At 41.5% G+C, this 16,805-nt stretch overlaps 2 protein-coding genes and 1 long non-coding RNA gene across 12 annotated transcripts in view; 1 reads left to right on the forward strand and 2 right to left on the reverse strand.

Annotated features, from left to right (window-relative positions):
* Nucleotides 1–16,805, forward strand: part of LOC126689460 (TMV resistance protein N-like) — a 97,925-nt gene that overhangs the window by 51,747 nt on the left and 29,373 nt on the right. The window lies entirely within an intron of this gene.
* LOC126689465 (non-specific lipid transfer protein GPI-anchored 5-like) overlaps nt 1–16,805 on the reverse strand; it is a 90,800-nt gene that overhangs the window by 41,249 nt on the left and 32,746 nt on the right. The gene's annotated exons all lie outside the window — the stretch shown is intronic.
* LOC126689470 (uncharacterized) lies at nt 12,401–15,978 on the reverse strand. Of its 2 annotated transcripts, none has more exons than XR_007644526.1 (3): nt 15,867–15,978; nt 15,307–15,704; nt 12,401–12,895 (listed from the first exon to the last, which is right to left on the reverse strand). It is a non-coding gene; the product is annotated as an uncharacterized LOC126689470 (long non-coding RNA). The 2 variants fall into 2 exon arrangements; XR_007644527.1 differs by having other exon boundaries at nt 15,307–15,717; nt 15,867–15,972.

A 16,805-nucleotide genomic window follows, 5' to 3' on the forward strand; every position in this document is an offset into this window, starting at 1 on the left:
GGCCCGTAAGACTTATCTCCGAATGATACAGAATGTTCAACTGACGGGAGCCGTGCCGAAGATAGCAAGAAGAGAAGGTCCCGTAATCGGATTCTCAGAAGAAGACGCACGACGCCTTCACCATCCACATGACGACGCACTCGTCGTCAGCTTGCGTGTAGGAGATTACAATATGCACCGGGTGCTCGTCGACAATGGCAGTTCAGCAGATATCTTATACTACACCGCGTTCCAGCAGATGAGGATCGACAGGGGGCGACTGATCCCAACAAATGCCCCGCTTGTCGGCTTCGGCGGGAGCCGAGTATTCCCACTGGGCGCGGTCACCCTATCCGTAATCGTGGGTGATTACCCCCAACAGATAGCCAGGGACGTGACATTCTTGGTTGTTGATTGCTCATCAGCCTACAACGCTATCCTCGGGCGACCCACGCTCAACTCATGGAAGGCAGTAACCTCCACCTACCACCTGATGATTAAGTTCCCAACTGACTACGGAGTAGGGGAGTTGCGCGGGAGTCAGATGGCCGCGCGCGAATGTTACGTAGCCATGGTGGAAATGGAGGATCAGGTTCAGACTTTAAGTATAGAAGAGCACCGGACGGTAACGGAGCCGGTTGAGAAGCTAGAAGAAATACCCCTTGACAGTTCCGATCCTGGCCGAACGACCAAAATTGGAACACTCGCTAACCCCACGACCCGTCAGGAGCTCATAACATTCCTTAGGCAAAATCAAGACGTATTCGCATGGGGTCATGAAGATATGCCAGGAATAGATCCTTCAATCATGGTGCATAAGCTGAATGTGTCGCCCGCCTTTTCACCCGTCAGACAAAAGAAGAGGGTGTTTGCCCCGGAGCGAGACCGAGCCATAGCAGAGGAAGTCAGAAAGCTACGGGAAGCAAGCTTCATCAGGGAAGTGTACTATCCCGACTGGTTAGCAAATGTAGTAATGGTGAAGAAAGCGAGCGGGAAATGGCGGATGTGTGTGGACTTCACCGACCTTAACAAAGCTTGCCCCAAGGATAGCTACCCCCTACCCAGGGTCGATGTCCTAGTAGACTCCACGGCCCGACACCAGTTGCTGAGCTTCATGGACGCTTTCTCGGGATACAACCAAATCCGAATGCACGAAGCCGACCAGGAGAAAACGTCGTTCGTAACCAACCAAGGCCTATTCTGTTACAAGGTCATGCCCTTCGGCCTAAAGAACGCAGGCGCAACGTACCAAAGGCTCATGAACAAAATGTTCGCACAACAGATTGGGAGGAATGTCCAGGTCTACGTGGACGACATGCTAGTTAAGAGCCGGAGGGAGGAAGATCATCTAGGAGATCTCAAAGAAACATTTGATACACTCCGCTCCTACAATATGAAGCTCAACCCAGGGAAGTGCGCCTTTGGAGTAACGGCAGGAAAATTCTTGGGATTCATGGTGTCTCAAAGGGGAATCGAGGCGAACCCGGATAAGATCCGAGCCATTATGGAAATGACACCGCCAAGAACTATAAAGGAGGTACAGAGCCTAAATGGAAAAATAGCGGCACTTAACAGGTTCGTGTCGAGAGCAACGGACAAGTGTTTGCCCTTCTTCCGGACATTGAAAAAATCCTTTGAATGGACCAACGAATGCCAGCAAGCGTTCGAAGAATTGAAGATTTACCTCTCCTCTCCACCGTTGTTAAGCCCGTCGCAGCCGGGAGAAGAGCTTTTTCTCTATCTGGCCGTCTCCCCCGCAGCCATTAGCGCAGCCTTGATGAGAGAAGAAGAAAGAGTGCAAAAACCCGTATACTACGCAAGCCGAGCGCTTCGCGGTGCCGAGGAAAGATACCCGCCGATGGAAAAACTTGCCTTCGCATTGGTTATGGCAGCCCGAAAGCTCAAACCGTACTTCCAAGCTCATACGGTAAATGTCCTGACTGACAAGCCTTTGCGGCAAGCAATGAGCAGCCCCGAGGCCGCGGGCCGACTGGCATTATGGGCGATCGAGCTGAGCGAATTTGACATTCAGTATCGTCCGCGGACCGCCATCAAGGGACAGGCTGTCGCCGACTTTATAGCTGAGTTCACCCATGACGAGGACCAGGGGGCAGCAGAGTCCCCTCAGTGGAGCATACATACGGACGGATCATCCAACAGGCAAGCCGCAAGGGCCGGCATTGTGTTACTATCGCCTGAAGGAGACACCATTGAATGTATGGTCCGTCTAAACTTTCCCGCCACCAACAATGAATCAGAATATGAGGCTCTGATAGCAGGACTCGACCTCGCCAAAGCAGCAGGAGCCGCAAGGGTAGTCGTCTACTGCGATTCACAGGTCATCACCAACCAGATAAATGGAGACTACGAGTGCAAGAGCGAAAAGATGAAGAAGTACCTTGACGAAGTAAGGACAAGAGTGGGCGACCTAGAAGCCAAAATCATCCAGATTCCCAGAGGGGAAAACGAGCGAGCAGACCGTCTCGCGAAGGCCGCCTCAGCAGAACGAATGGTCGTCCCTGGTAATGTACTCTCCTTTGTACAGCTTTCCCCACTAATAGATCTCAGCAATATGCAGGAAATATGCTCCGACAGCGGCTGGGCGGCGCCGTTGGTTTCGTACCTAAAAAACGGGGTCTTACCGGACGAGAAGGAAGCTGCAAGGAAACTTAAAGTCCAGGCGGCAAGGTTCGTCCTGATAAAAGACGTCCTATACAAGAGAGGTTTCTCCCGACCGTATCTGAGATGCTTGGGTGCGGAAGAGGCAGACTACGTCATGAGAGAAGTACATGAAGGAATCTGCGGAAACCACTCAGGGTCCAGATCATTGGTACACAAGCTTGTACGAGCAGGGTATTATTGGCCCACCATGCAGAAGAACGCCGAAGCCTATGTCAGGGCCTGCGACAAATGCCAACGGTTCAGCAATATTATTAGACAACCAACCGAAGAGCTGACCCCAATGACAGCCCCATGGCCGTTCGCACAATGGGGATTAGACATTATGGGACCGTTCCCTACAGCTATGCGGCAGCTGAAATTCCTGGTAGTAGGCATCGACTATTTCACGAAATGGGTGGAAGCTGAAGCTTTAGCCACGATTACGGAGAAAAACGTTCGGAGCTTCGTCTGGAGATGCATCGTATGCAGGTTTGGAATTCCTAGAGTCTTTGTCTCGGATAACGGGAGACAGTTCGACAACGACCATTTCCGGGATTTTTGCTCACAGTTGGGAATAAAGAACCACTACTCCTCCCCCGCCCACCCTCAAGCTAATGGACAGGTCGAAGTCACAAACCGATCCTTGCTCAAGATCATCAAGACTCGGCTCGAGGGGGCAAAGGGTATATGGCCCGAAGAATTGCCAAGTGTACTATGGGCATACAGGACGACGGCAAGAACACCCACAGGAGAGACACCGTTCCGCCTGACGTACGGAAGCGAAGCAGTCATCCCGGCAGAGGTCGGACTCGCAAGCTATAGGGTACATAACCATGATGAGGACAAAAACGATGAAGCTATGCGACTACAGCTCGACCTAGTGGATGAGATCAGGGCAGCAGCCGAACAGAGGCTCGCTAGGTACCAGGATCGCATGGCCAAATACTACAACTCTCGGGTCCGACACAGAGACTTCCAAGTCGGAGACCTTGTTCTTAGGAAGGTCATGGGCGCCGCTAGGGACCCTACCCAAGGGAAACTCGGCCCCAATTGGGAAGGCCCTTACCGAGTCTCGTCGTGGCAGAGAAAAGGTACTTACCACCTTGAAACATTGGAGGGACAGAAACTACCACATCCATGGAATACCGAGCACCTACGGAAGTACTACCAATAGAAGCAGCAGCATGAAGACCAACTTCTTTTATTTTTTCAGCAAATTATAGTTTAACTCCTCAGATTTATCGTTTACTTTAGTTTTTTCGCAACAATACTTTTTTTTAGCCCAAGGGGCAGGGTTTGGTTTTAATTACTTTTATTTAAATGCATGGCAATAAGAGGAGTTTTATTCAGAAATCGCTGAAGTATATTTTTCCTCCGACAGTCCACTAAGTTTACGACCCAAATACGACTAAGTCCATAACTCACGGACTAAGGAAAAACCTGACGGACTACTGAAAGATGTTAAGGCATCAAGGCTAAAAAAGCCAAAGAAAACAATGGTCCGAGAAGGCTAAAGCTTAAAGCTGACGGTCCAATAGATAGAGTTATCATATGGATCGAGCCTTCAAAACCGACGAACCAACGAAGATGTCAAAAGACGTCGAGGCTAATGGCCATAAAGATAACGGTCCGAAAAGGCTAAAGCTAAAAGCTGACGGTCCAATAGATAGAGTTATCATATGGATCGAGCCTTCAAAACCGACGGACCAACGGAGATGTCAAAAGACATCAAGGCTAAATGGCCATCAAAATAACGGACCGAAAAAGCTAAAGCTAAAAGCTAACGGTCCAATAAATAAAGTTATCATATGGATCGGGCCCTCAAAACTGACGGTCCAATGGATGAAAAATTTATATGGTAGACGGTCAAATTATTGACGGTCTTACCAAAAAATGTGACTACTTACAAATAAGTTTCTCCAACCAACAAGCCTGTAAAGATGACGAGCTAATCAAAAAAGGCTAAATACAAAAATAATAGGCGATCTCATTAAAATTAGTCAAACAATAAAAAGCCAAGTGTATATGTTCAAAGTAACGGACAACAAGGGATAGATTGAATTACAAAAAGCCCAACAAACAGACGGGCACTTGAAGACATTGTTCAAAAATTACAACTAATAAAAGATTAAGCAGGAGCGTCCTTAGAGACCCCGTCAGCTTTATCCTTCACAATCTGATCTGAAGGCCCAGCAGGGGTAGCAACAGCAGGCTGGGCCAAAACAACCCCAGCATCATTAAGCAAGGAATCCAAACTGAGGGGTTCGTCATCTCTGTCAGCGGCAGGAGTCATTGGAACGGAAGTGTCCATGGTGATTCCAGACAGATCCAGCTCCGGATAAGCTAACGACACTTGCTTCAGGCAATCATCAAAGCCTGCGCCATAGTAATCAGCACAAGAGTCGATGAAGGACTGAGTTGTCTTAAACTTTTCAACTGCGTCAGTCCCAGCCGTCACCACCTGCGCACGCAGAGACGAGACCTCCTCCTCAAGTTTCTTCTGCTCACCCTCTGCTTCTCCTAGCTTCTCCTTCACGTCCTTCAGGTCTGTGTTCAAGAGACGGACGGCCTCCTTGTATTGCGCCTGCTGATCCATCAGGGTGGAATTGTGCCTCCTCACCCGAGAGACGACACCTTCTTTGGCCATGCAACGGTCTTGAAGTGCTTTGACACGAACCAAGGCCTGAAGGAAACACAACCGTTAGCTATTAAGCAAGGAAAAATATCAGATTAATCAAAGTAGGAAACATACCCGTGCAATATCAAAGAAGGCTGACGCCCCCAGGTCATCCGTCCCAAGCTGAGCACAAGGATCCAGATCCGTCTGTTTGATAAGAGACTCCAGACTCTCGACAGCGTGATCCTTGTGAGTCAGCAAGCAACGGGGCCCCTCAATGACGGGACCAGAGGAAGTCATCACTCCTTTTCCAGCACCGTGACTAAGCTTGGGAGGTGACTTCTGGGAGGACACGTCCGTAGGAGTGACGGCCACCTTCTTAGAAGGAGGATCATCCTTTCCGTCAGATTTCCTCTTAATTGGGCCCTTCAAGGAGGAATGAGGAGTTGACGCTCCATCCTTCCCCTTAGCCTTATCTTCTTCTTTCTTACGGGCAGCAGCGGCCCTCACCCTTTGCTTCGCAGCCTCCATCTCTGCACGAAGAAAGCTAACGGATAAGTAATCTGACGGATGAATACTAGCAGACGAATCAAATAACGCATTTACTTACGTTTTCTTGAAAATTCTTCCAACTTCCGTGCTTCGACCGTCGGCTCAGGACCACCACAATACAAATGTAGAGTGTCTAGGGTTATCAAGTCCCTACACCTACGTTGCTCGAGTGAGATGGTGAGTATCCGACGGATGAAATCCCTCTGTTCGTCAGACACCTCCGGACGAGTGATGGCTGAAACAAAAGGAAACAGACGGTGTTAAAAAGAGACGGTGAAAATAAAAAGCGACGGTAAAAAGAAAGAGACGGGGTCAACCTGACTCCCTAATATAAGCCCAAGTGTTATCAAAATAACCCCCGGGCAACTTATCCCATTCATCCGGGCGACACACCCAGTCCGTCCCTTTAACAAAGAAAAATCTATTTTTCCAATTCCTATTTGAATCCGGCATATCAAACACCAATCTTAAGTTCTTTTCACGAGGTGCAAAGTGATATGTCCCCTTGGCGGATACTTTGTGCTGGGGTCTGTAGCAGTAAAAGAACTCGTCTAGCGAAAGTTGACGGTTCCCCCCACTCAAGCGACCCCAAAGAACCTCAGCTCCAATAAAGATCCTCCAGGCATTCGGAGAGATCTGGCTGACGGACAACCCTAAGAAATCCGCCAGCTGACGGTGTAAAGCCGTCAGTGGGAGCCTAAGGCCAGCTGCAAACATGGCGTCATACATCCCCACATCAGCCGTCCTCCCTGTATAACACTTCTCATTCTTTTTAGGAAGACGGAGGGGAATGTGATCTGGGATCTGAAAACGGATACGCAACTCAGAAAAAACTCTGTTGCTCATCTTTGGGAGAAATTTATTGACGGCCCACTCCTCTGGAAGGATGAAGGGACGGTTACCTCCTGAACTCCCTGAAGTTCCCTCACTGGACTCTTCGTCATCCTCATCCTCATTACCGTCACTACTAACCTCGCTACCGTCATCCCTATCTACGTCACTATCGATCTCTACGTCACCTTCCTCCCAGTTCCCGTCGTCAACAACTTCCTTGTCGATCCTCTCGACCTCAACCTCACCTAACACCTCTTCCCTGACTCCCTCAACACGGTCCTCTGCGCCAATACTAAGGGATTGGGCGGATGTTTCTCTTTCTGACGACTCCAAAAAGCCGTCGGACTCTTGACCTGAGCCAAAGACTTCGTCGTAGCCCGCTCCATCGCGGACTGACGACTGATCACTCGACGCGTCACTTGACATCTGACTACCTACAAGTGACGGATACACCCTAAGTTCCTAGACTGACGTTCTCAATAAAAGAAAAATTCTTGGGCAAAAATAAAAATAAAAAGGAAGCAGAAAGGAAAAGGAACTTACAGGTGAAATAGATCTTGAATAAATGGAACAAAGTGTGACGGTACTGGTAAGAGCTGACGGAGCAAAACGTGAGCGAGAGTGACGGTTTCTCTGTTAAAAAGATCTGCGAAGTTAAAATGACAAAATGAAGCGAAGCGTGATATTTATATAAGGGAAAAACGCACGGAATGCGAGGCGACGTCCGTGCCCAGAAACGAGGCCAACGACCGCTCGCCACGTAACCTTGCATTAAATAGCTCGCAGCTCGAGGAGGCATCCATAGTTCTTTTTCTGTTTCAAAAACAACTCCACATGCTGACGGTTGAAAGCGTCGAACATGTAGAGTAGGGGGCAACTGATAAGGGTAAAAAGGAGTCTGGCCTCGGACCGATGGTTCTGTGCGACCTTCCATACGTAAGTAGACGGAGCCATAGCAGACGGTCTCTAAGTGTTACGGTCTTAATAGCTGACGGTCTAAAAGCTGAAGGAAATGAATTGAGGCTGACGGACAAAGTAATATGACTTGCTCCCCACGCTACAAGTAAGGGATTGACTTGTTTCCCACGCTATAGAATATTCAAGAAACCCCTATAAGGAAAGGATCCCGAAAAATACGCCCAAAAAGGACTCCTATAAGGAAAAGACTTCTACTCCAAGGGAAAAGGGGGATGACCCTTGCTACTATAAAAACCTTAACACCCTCGTGATCCAAGGTACGCGTAATTTTACCCTCTCTAGCACTCTAGAGCAGTGAGAATAGTTCTAACTTGACCTTCGGAGGGTATTCGGCCGGTACCACACCGGTGCTCTCTGCTAGGTTATTCCTTTTCGTTGTGCAGGTGTCATTGGCGATCGAGTGAGGAGCGTGCGACTCATTGGTGGTATTGTTTTCAGTATCATCAAGAGTCATTATGGACAGACGTTCGCGGACCACGGTGGGTGCCTGACCCACAATTGTTGCGGGCCAAAGGTCGTCCTACAATGTCAAGAATAAGGAATGAAATGGATGGGGTACGGCGAGAACGGGGAAGCCGGAGGGAAGATCCGGAGTTGAGGGAGATTCAACCGAGACAACGATGTAGAGTGTGTCATCAAGAGGGGCATAACCGCATATGCTGTCCCAATTCCCATGGGGCTTCGACAAGTGGTAGTGCTATGAACTAGGCAAGTGCCGTCACTGTTTTTATATAATATACTCAGAATGTCATTTGGTTTTTGTTCTTTGCATTTGGAAACTAATAACCGTATTTAATGTTTGTCAGGCAAGCGGAGACTTGATTTTCGTAAGTGACATTGTACATGGGACTTGTCATGATCTTCTGTATGGACAAGCTAGGTGATTATGTAGACTATGTTGTATCAGTATGGACAAGTGTTAGGTGAATATGTATAATATGTTATATCAGTATGGAGCTTCCGCTAGGCGAATATGTAGACTATGTTACAGATAATTGAACTATTTGCTATCCATTTTACTCGTTACATTAGTTGCGTGATGCAGCTTTTTCCTATAATACGAACAATGATATTACTTTGACAAGTTCAACCACAAGGCCCTTCTAGTATTGAACTGCCATTGTGTGCTAAGACTTTTTGTCCAACAATAATTTTATTGAATAGTTACTGTTTTAATCTGGTTGTAGAACTTTAATGTATGCTCCGTTCGCGTATCACAACGTATGTAGTTGTTTGATGTGTTCTGGACCCTGGAAAATTTGCTGCAGGGGAGAAAATTAATTCTGGTCCATGCACCTGCGGCCAAAAAAAAAAAATATCCCAGTGGAACTCGAGTATCTTATACTCGATTTCCATTTATGGAAACCGAGTATAAGATACTCGAGTTCTACTGGGAATTTTTTTCCTTTCTTTACCCCAATTTGAGAACTAAAAAATAATCTGGTGACCGGCCAAAAAAGGAAAAAAAATTCCCAGTGGAACTCGAGTAATACTCGGTTTCCATAAATGGAAATCGAGTCTTAGAGACTCGATTTCTATTTATGGAAATCGAGTATAAGATACTCGATTTCTATAAGTAGAAACCGAGTCTTACAGACTCGATTTCAATTTATGGTAACCCCATTTCTACTGGGATTTTTTTTTTTTCAATTTTTTGTTAATTTCAGGTAATTTTTTACTAAACCGCCAACATCGAAGAGTAAACCTTGTAAAATCCCAAAATATAACTAAAATGAACAAAATAAAATTATACAATCTGGTTTTTTTGTTTTCAACTGCCAACATCTAAGTAACTCAACCCTGTAAATCCAAAAAAAAAAAGAAAAAGAAAAGAAAATCAACATCTCATGTCTTCACAATCCAACAATACACAAAAAGCACACGTTCAGTATAATTTCATATCACATTGTAATGCACAAACTATAAGCAAGAAAAATTGAGTGGAATATTAAAAGTTCAGACTTGTTCTTTTAATTTTATTTTGAATATAATTGAAGTTCTAACTCTAATTAGCTCATTTACAACCACTACATGGTAGGATTGATCCCTGAGTGCTATGTCTCATGCTACAGCTACACATGCCCAGAAAACTAAGCCACATGTGCTTCTCCACTAAGCACAGATTTTTAATTATCATTCTGGTCGTCTAACCAATAGATTGATAATAGATTGACAGTCATTGTCTACGGACATTCTTGTCAGATACTTGAAGTAAAACACATATTACATAAAAATGTATCACAAAAGAATATTTAACAAAATAAACAGAGATGCCAGTGGTATTTAAAAAACTTCAACAAAGTGTAGGCACCCCCATGTGGCTTTTATATCCATACAAAGAACAGAGCTGTTGGCTGTGTGTGAAGAACAAAGCCACGGATCAATTATATTCAGGGTGGTGGAGTGAAACAAAACATTAACATGGAGACACTACTTCCATAGCTTCCGCAATGACATGTTTTTCTCGGTCTCCTTCATTACCTTTGCCACTACCATCTCAAAATCTTCTTGTGTTACATCAACCCTCCTCTCCCTCAGAGCAAACATCCCAGATTCTGTGCACACAGCCTGCAGCAAAAAAAAAAAAAAAATGAAATAAAGTCGAAGAAGGGATAATATGATTATGCACAGAGAAAACACACAATCTTTCACTTCTGAAGACTTTAATAGCCCAGTGCAATAGGTCGTTATGGAATTAACAAGACTATACTTATCATTCTGTCCAAATCCATCGAAAAGAGTTGAGATTGTTTAAATTGAATAAAATACTGGCAATCTTTACAAGAATGAAGCCTATTTTGACATGCTTGCCAAATACTTACAATAAGAGATGAATCTGTTTAAATAGTTGAGGTCACAATAAAGAAAAGTACCAAAAACTAAACAACCCAATCTGCATAATGAAAACACACACGATACCTTTATTTTATTTGATGCTTCAAATCCATCCAGCTGGTTGAGAAGCTCCAGCATAGTCCGCTGCACTTCACTGTCACCATTGCCACTACCAGTTTAAATGCAGAACGTAAAAGGGTACACGAGGCAAACCTCCTTTATCCCTTTAATTTGCTGGTCAAGACCGCCAATCATGTCATATGTGGAATCTAGAACCTTTTCAACTTTCATGAGGTTGACCAATGGATCAACTTTGCTTGGCAAGATTAAATGAAGCACATAACTGTCATTATGGAGAGCAACTCTTGTTGATGGAGTTATCTTGGTGATATCGATATTTTTATCAATGTCAACAACATATTTCCGTTCAAGATGAACCTGGGAAACAATATGAAACATTAGATAAAAATGTATTCAAACTGTTTTCAAACCATCTCTTATTAACATAAAGGCACTCCTAAGGCACTCCTTGTGCATGTAATAGTCTATTCCCTTGCTAAAATATCATTACTTTTCAAAAAAATATATAGTTAAGGCACAGCTGCAAATTTACAATTGAGTGCATTCATATAGGAATATTACTTACCTTAACTAAAACGTTATTCTTCCCCATTACTTTGACAAATAGTGTGTATATATATAACTTTAAATTGGCATCAATGTTAATATAAATGTGCTAATTTCGACTTTCAACATTTAAATGAAGTTAATTTTATTCTTAGAAATTGGTTTTAAAAGTGTATGAACAAAATTGATACAACTAATAGTTGGGGAAATTGATTTGAAAGTCGAGGGACAAAATTGATACTATTAAATGGCTTGAAAAATTTACGATGCTCTAAAAGTATAGGTTTAGGAACTATTTTTAAAAGCATTTGATAAAAAAACCAAAACTAACTTTTTGTCCTTAAAAATGATTTGGTAACAAATAATCTAAGGGCATCGGTTAACAAGACCCAACTAAAACTAAAACTGTGACAAATTTATAAAAACCAAAAAATTGTAGTTTGGCCATTTTATTAATTTTTTTTTTTTTTTTTTGGAGGGTGGCCATTTTATTAAAGTTACTAAAAAAATTCACACCTAATGATGACATTGGCTTGATTTTGCCACGGCTAAGTGATTAAATTGATACAAATAGTATTTCTAAAAAAAAATTTATTCATACAATTATACAAATAGTAGTTGAGTGTTAAATTAAATTTAGCCCAAATAGTTTGAAACCAAGTTAGATGTAACTGTTTAAAATTAATCTATAATATCTGAAGATTGAAAATGTAATCTAAAAATTCAGTGGAACCCCCTCATAAAAATTTTTGACTTTGCAAATGGAATTACATCATGAGCTATATGAGAGTTTCAATAAGTTAACTGGTGATATTTATTGAAAAAAAAAGAACGAGTACTAATGAGATTTCTTAATATGTTTTGCCTAACCTTGGATGAAACCAAATGCTCATGTTTTTGCAGCATGGCAGAAATTAACCCTTTTTTTTGCTTGAAAAGACTAGGTGATTTTGCTTAGATCCTTTTAAATTGGAAATCAATTAAGCAAATTTCAACCTTCCATTAACAAACAAAATGTATGTCATTGTAAACTTCATTTATCTTCTTATCATTACCCTCTAGCCAATTTGAGCCAAGTTTTTATGTTAAAAAATTATTTTAATGTGACCCAAAAGACACATGAAATATTTTGCATTATCGTGGGGAAAAATAAAAACAATCGAAGTATATAACAACCTTTACATAAGGAAGAGAAATTTCAATTTCTGTATTTGAGAGAAGTTTGACAGAACAATTTAGTCCAGAAAAGGTGTTAATTTAACTTCTTTCTTTTTGTCTTCTCTTTTCTTTTTGGGTATGGTTTATAATACAAAATAATGTATGAAGCGTTGGCTGGTAGTAGAGTCCAAAAATGTTCAAAAGACTTTGAAGCAACAGCAAGACCCCAACATCTGTAGCAACTCTCTTATGCACAAAATATACAACCACTAAAGTTCTCCTACTTCTATGCACTTGTGGCCTTCAATCAGCACAGCAAGTTGCCAAGGAAACCTTCTTCTCAAAAGGAGTTCCTCCACTCTTAGAAATGATGGAAACAAGTCTACAAAAACCAAGCTGTATAGCCTTAGTTAATGCTTTCCGAACAGGGGCATCTAGCTGCATGCCATTTGGTTGCATATGGAAGAACTGCAACAGCCTGCCAGCACCCACCAATTTGGCTACAAAGCCAAAACCACCCCGTTCACACTATCTCTGCTAGCGTCCCTAAATTGTCAGCAACACCTACAACCCTCCACAACTTGATACACCTGCCTTGGTACTTTCCTGCAGTTACTTTGATCTGCTTGTTGTGCATTAGAGACTTGTGCAGACCTGCAAAACAAAGCATTAGCACTTCTTTAGAAGCAATTTTGCACCGTTAAACATCAATCTAGAGAACATAATATATTCCTGTTTTTGAAAATTTGGATCCTCCATCCACTGAGCCAACCACCGCTTCAAAGAGCAAGGAGAAATGAACTCAGTTCTATCCAAACAATACCTTCCAAGCAAGATTGCAGTTCAAGAATAAATGAACCAAATTTTCCTCTTCCTCACACAATTACTATCACTCACAATGTTTCATTTCGCTATTCTGTTTTAAACAATAAGTCCCCATGCCAAACTCCCACATAACAATTATTAACTTCAAAAGAAGCTTCAATTCTCACAGATGTCTCCATCTAAGAGCTATGACCCTCCAATGAGAATCCATTACCTGAATTCCCCCACTTTCAACAGTAGCTTAGTTTTGATATCAACACGTGTTACATTGAGGCGATATATGTTTATTAGTAGCTCCTCACCTTGAGAGAGGGGTGGCTAAAATTTGAGCAACCACTACACTACTTCAGGAGAGTATAGCTCCCTAATCAGGTCCTGTGTTCCAAGTCAAAGTGTAAATTTTTGGGTTGACCTTGCATTGACCCATTTTTCAGAAAGATTAACTAATGGGGCAAAACTATTTTCAAACATGTGAGAGAGTAAGACATATGCATGAGTAGATTCTAATGAATCAAAATCTTTTGGTGGTGGTGGTGGTGACGGGATGAATATGCTTTATCATGCTTTTATGAAAACTTTTTTTTTTTTTTTTTTCATTTTTTGGGATTAGTAATGTAGTGCAAATTTGATGACAATTACTCCTACACATTTTGTGTAATTTCCTAGTGCCCAGCTATATAAAGTCCTACTCGTTTTACTTTTTTGAAAAGCTATAAACTTATTTTTATTTGTATGGCTTTCTTTCTATCTATTCACAATCAAGGTTCCATCATGATGTATCACGCATAAATGCTTTAGTAGAATCTGGAAACTTTATGACTAATACATCCACTAATTAATTTAGTATTAGCAGTGTAAAGTAGCTGAAGAAAGTGTTCAAGCAGGTCATATTACTTTAGTTTTCTTTAATCATACATTCGAAACTGATAGGGTGACTTACTTAGTTAAAAACTGAAAATGAAGATAGTAAAGTATTTTGGGGAAAAAAAAAGTAAGAGCTAGGAGCAAGCAAAGTTTGTAATCGACATCAAAATCATTGACATTAGAGCTGCTTTGACATCAACTGAAGAATCTTTACCCTTTCAAACTAACAACTATGCCTCTTTAAAATGAATAATGGGATCACTCTACAAATAACGTCATTGTTCTTTAAAAAACTGAACATGCCAATTAATGAAAGGGTGTCCAATAAAACTTAGCCTAGTAGCTTAATCTATTTCATGCCTTCTCATGATGTGACTTCATTGGTTCCATTTCTTTTCATTGAATAGTTTGTTGATTTTTCATATTTTAGAGCAAAACATTTACATTTATATGAGGTAAAAGTAAAAATGTCACCAGATAGGATTATACATAACAGCATTGTTTGTTAATTTTTGATCTCTTTGAGTGATGTTGCTATTAATCTTTGCCCTTTTGTACATAGTTCAGACCTTTCACTATGACAAAATGTACGATGAAGATGCTGAGAGAAATGTGAGCTTATTTTTTATCTGCTTTAAATGCAAGCCTGCAAGGCAATGCTTCTTCCTTAGCTAGATTCGTTTATAATCTAGTAATTTTCTACTTTGCTATAGATATCTCTTGAGTTGCAACTTGCAACTATACAAACATTTTTCTCCTGTAAATGTTTGATAAATTACTAATTAAGTAATTATTATGTTTTTAGGTGAATATGTAATTAACCATGGAATAAGAGCACGAAATCCTTAGTTCAATCCTATCTCTACTCTATCTTTAATTTAAAATGTTAAAAACCCCACAAGTTAGGCCCTACTTTTTAGGAAGGGATTTAAGCTTGCATGTGAGGGGAAGTGTTAAATTATGGTTAAATGATTAGATTCACAATTTTTTAACAGTTTAAACTTTTGGGAGAAACGGTAATTTACTAATGCTATCCAAATTTGACTAGCCTTGTTGATTGACATTCCAAGCCAACTCTCAGGCTCATTAGCATTACCTGTTGGTATAAAATTTGGGGGGGGGGGGGGGGGGGGGGGGGTGGTAGAAAATACCATTTGAGCTACCCAGCTCATTGGCAATTTTGACTATCCATTAACATGTGGAGAATATCAACTAAACATGAACAATTTTTGCTGAAAGTAACTCTAAAGTCCTACTATTGAAACAAATTGGCTATATATTATCCAGACTGCTAAAGTTAACTCTCTTTTAATAGAGTTACAAGCCCAAAAAATGTTCATAAAAGAGTTACAAGCAAAATTAACCAGGAATCTAACCTCATTAGTGACTCCTGTACACAGCAAATGTACACCACTGGCATTCTCCAACTTTCTTGCACTTGTGTTCTTCAATCAACGCACCAAGTTGCCAAGGAACCTTCTTCTTTTCCACAGGTCCTCCAATCTTCCACTAACCAGAACAAGCCTGGAAAATATGCTTCTCAAACAGTAAGCTTTCACTTTTTTGCATACGGCATTACTGGAACAGGCTGAGAAATTATCTGCCAGCCCATGATTTAGCTACATAGGCAAAACAACCCCATTTGCATCTGCTCTGCCAGTGCCCCTCAACTGTCAGCAACACTTGCCATCCCTCCACAACTGGACACACTACCCTTGGAACTCTCCAGTAGTTACTCTAATCAACATGTTGTGCATCAGAGGCTTGTGCATACCTACAAAACAAAGCTTTACTGAGCATTAACACATGATAAATACACTTTTTTGCACCCTCAAACATCACTGTGTTGAGGTTATACAGCCCAAGCAAGACTTGCTTCAGGAATGAACAATCGAAATTGTCTTCCTCACTGCATAAGACACTTGGTTTCACTCACTATGTTGTGTTGTATGAGGCCATAGCAGCTTATCAGTAACTCCACAGCTTGAGATAGCTAAAATTTGAGCAGCTACTTCTGGAGAGTACAGCTCTCTAATCAGGTCCTGTTTTCAAGCCAAAGTGTAAAGATAAGTTTAAATACCTATTAATACTAGTAGCTTATTTTGACTTGATTGAGGGATTACTAAAGTAAGGTTTTTATAACCTAGCAAAATAATAATTTTTTATTATTGAAAAAGATTGACACACACATACATGACTAAACTTAAATTCTAGACAAAACACATCAAAATAAAACTGTAGGATCTTTCCACTACAAAATACAATACATCAGGCTAAAAAGACAAAACCAAGCAGAAAAATATGAAAACTTATATTCTGGATGTAACGCATCAAAACAACGATAACAATTAGAGCAGGGCTTGCCAATCAAAGCAGGATAGCTTCTCTATTTTTCAACCTTTTCTGCACAGTTGCTTGCCTGATTGAATATGCACCAGAGAATTAGGTTAGTAATTTATGGCTAAGTTTGTTGTAGGCTCAGGTTTAACTTCCGTTATCCTTTGATTCTAATTCTAGTTGAGTCACTTTGATAAGGTAGCCAAGCTAAGTTACCTATGGAGATCAAGTCTTCTGGTTTGTTTTATCCTGTGAAATGAGCATGAACAGTTTTGCCCTGCTCATGATCTCATTTAGGTAAGTACAAATTTCAGTCAATAATTTCATTTAGAGTTAAAGGTATAAAAGTTAGAAAACTTCAAGAACATCAAGAGGAAATAGCACAAAATTTATTTGGCCAAAACTCAAGAAAGTAAAAAATATATATCTAGGAACATAAAATAAAATTACTGCAATTGATTAGATGCAATATTTGTGTGTTATGCAATCAACTTTAAATAAATCCATCAATCTTAATGACTAGCCACCCATCCTAATT

Source organism: Quercus robur, chromosome 6, assembly GCF_932294415.1.
Source record: "Quercus robur chromosome 6, dhQueRobu3.1, whole genome shotgun sequence".
In the NCBI taxonomy this organism is placed as follows: Eukaryota; Viridiplantae; Streptophyta; class Magnoliopsida; order Fagales; family Fagaceae; genus Quercus; species Quercus robur.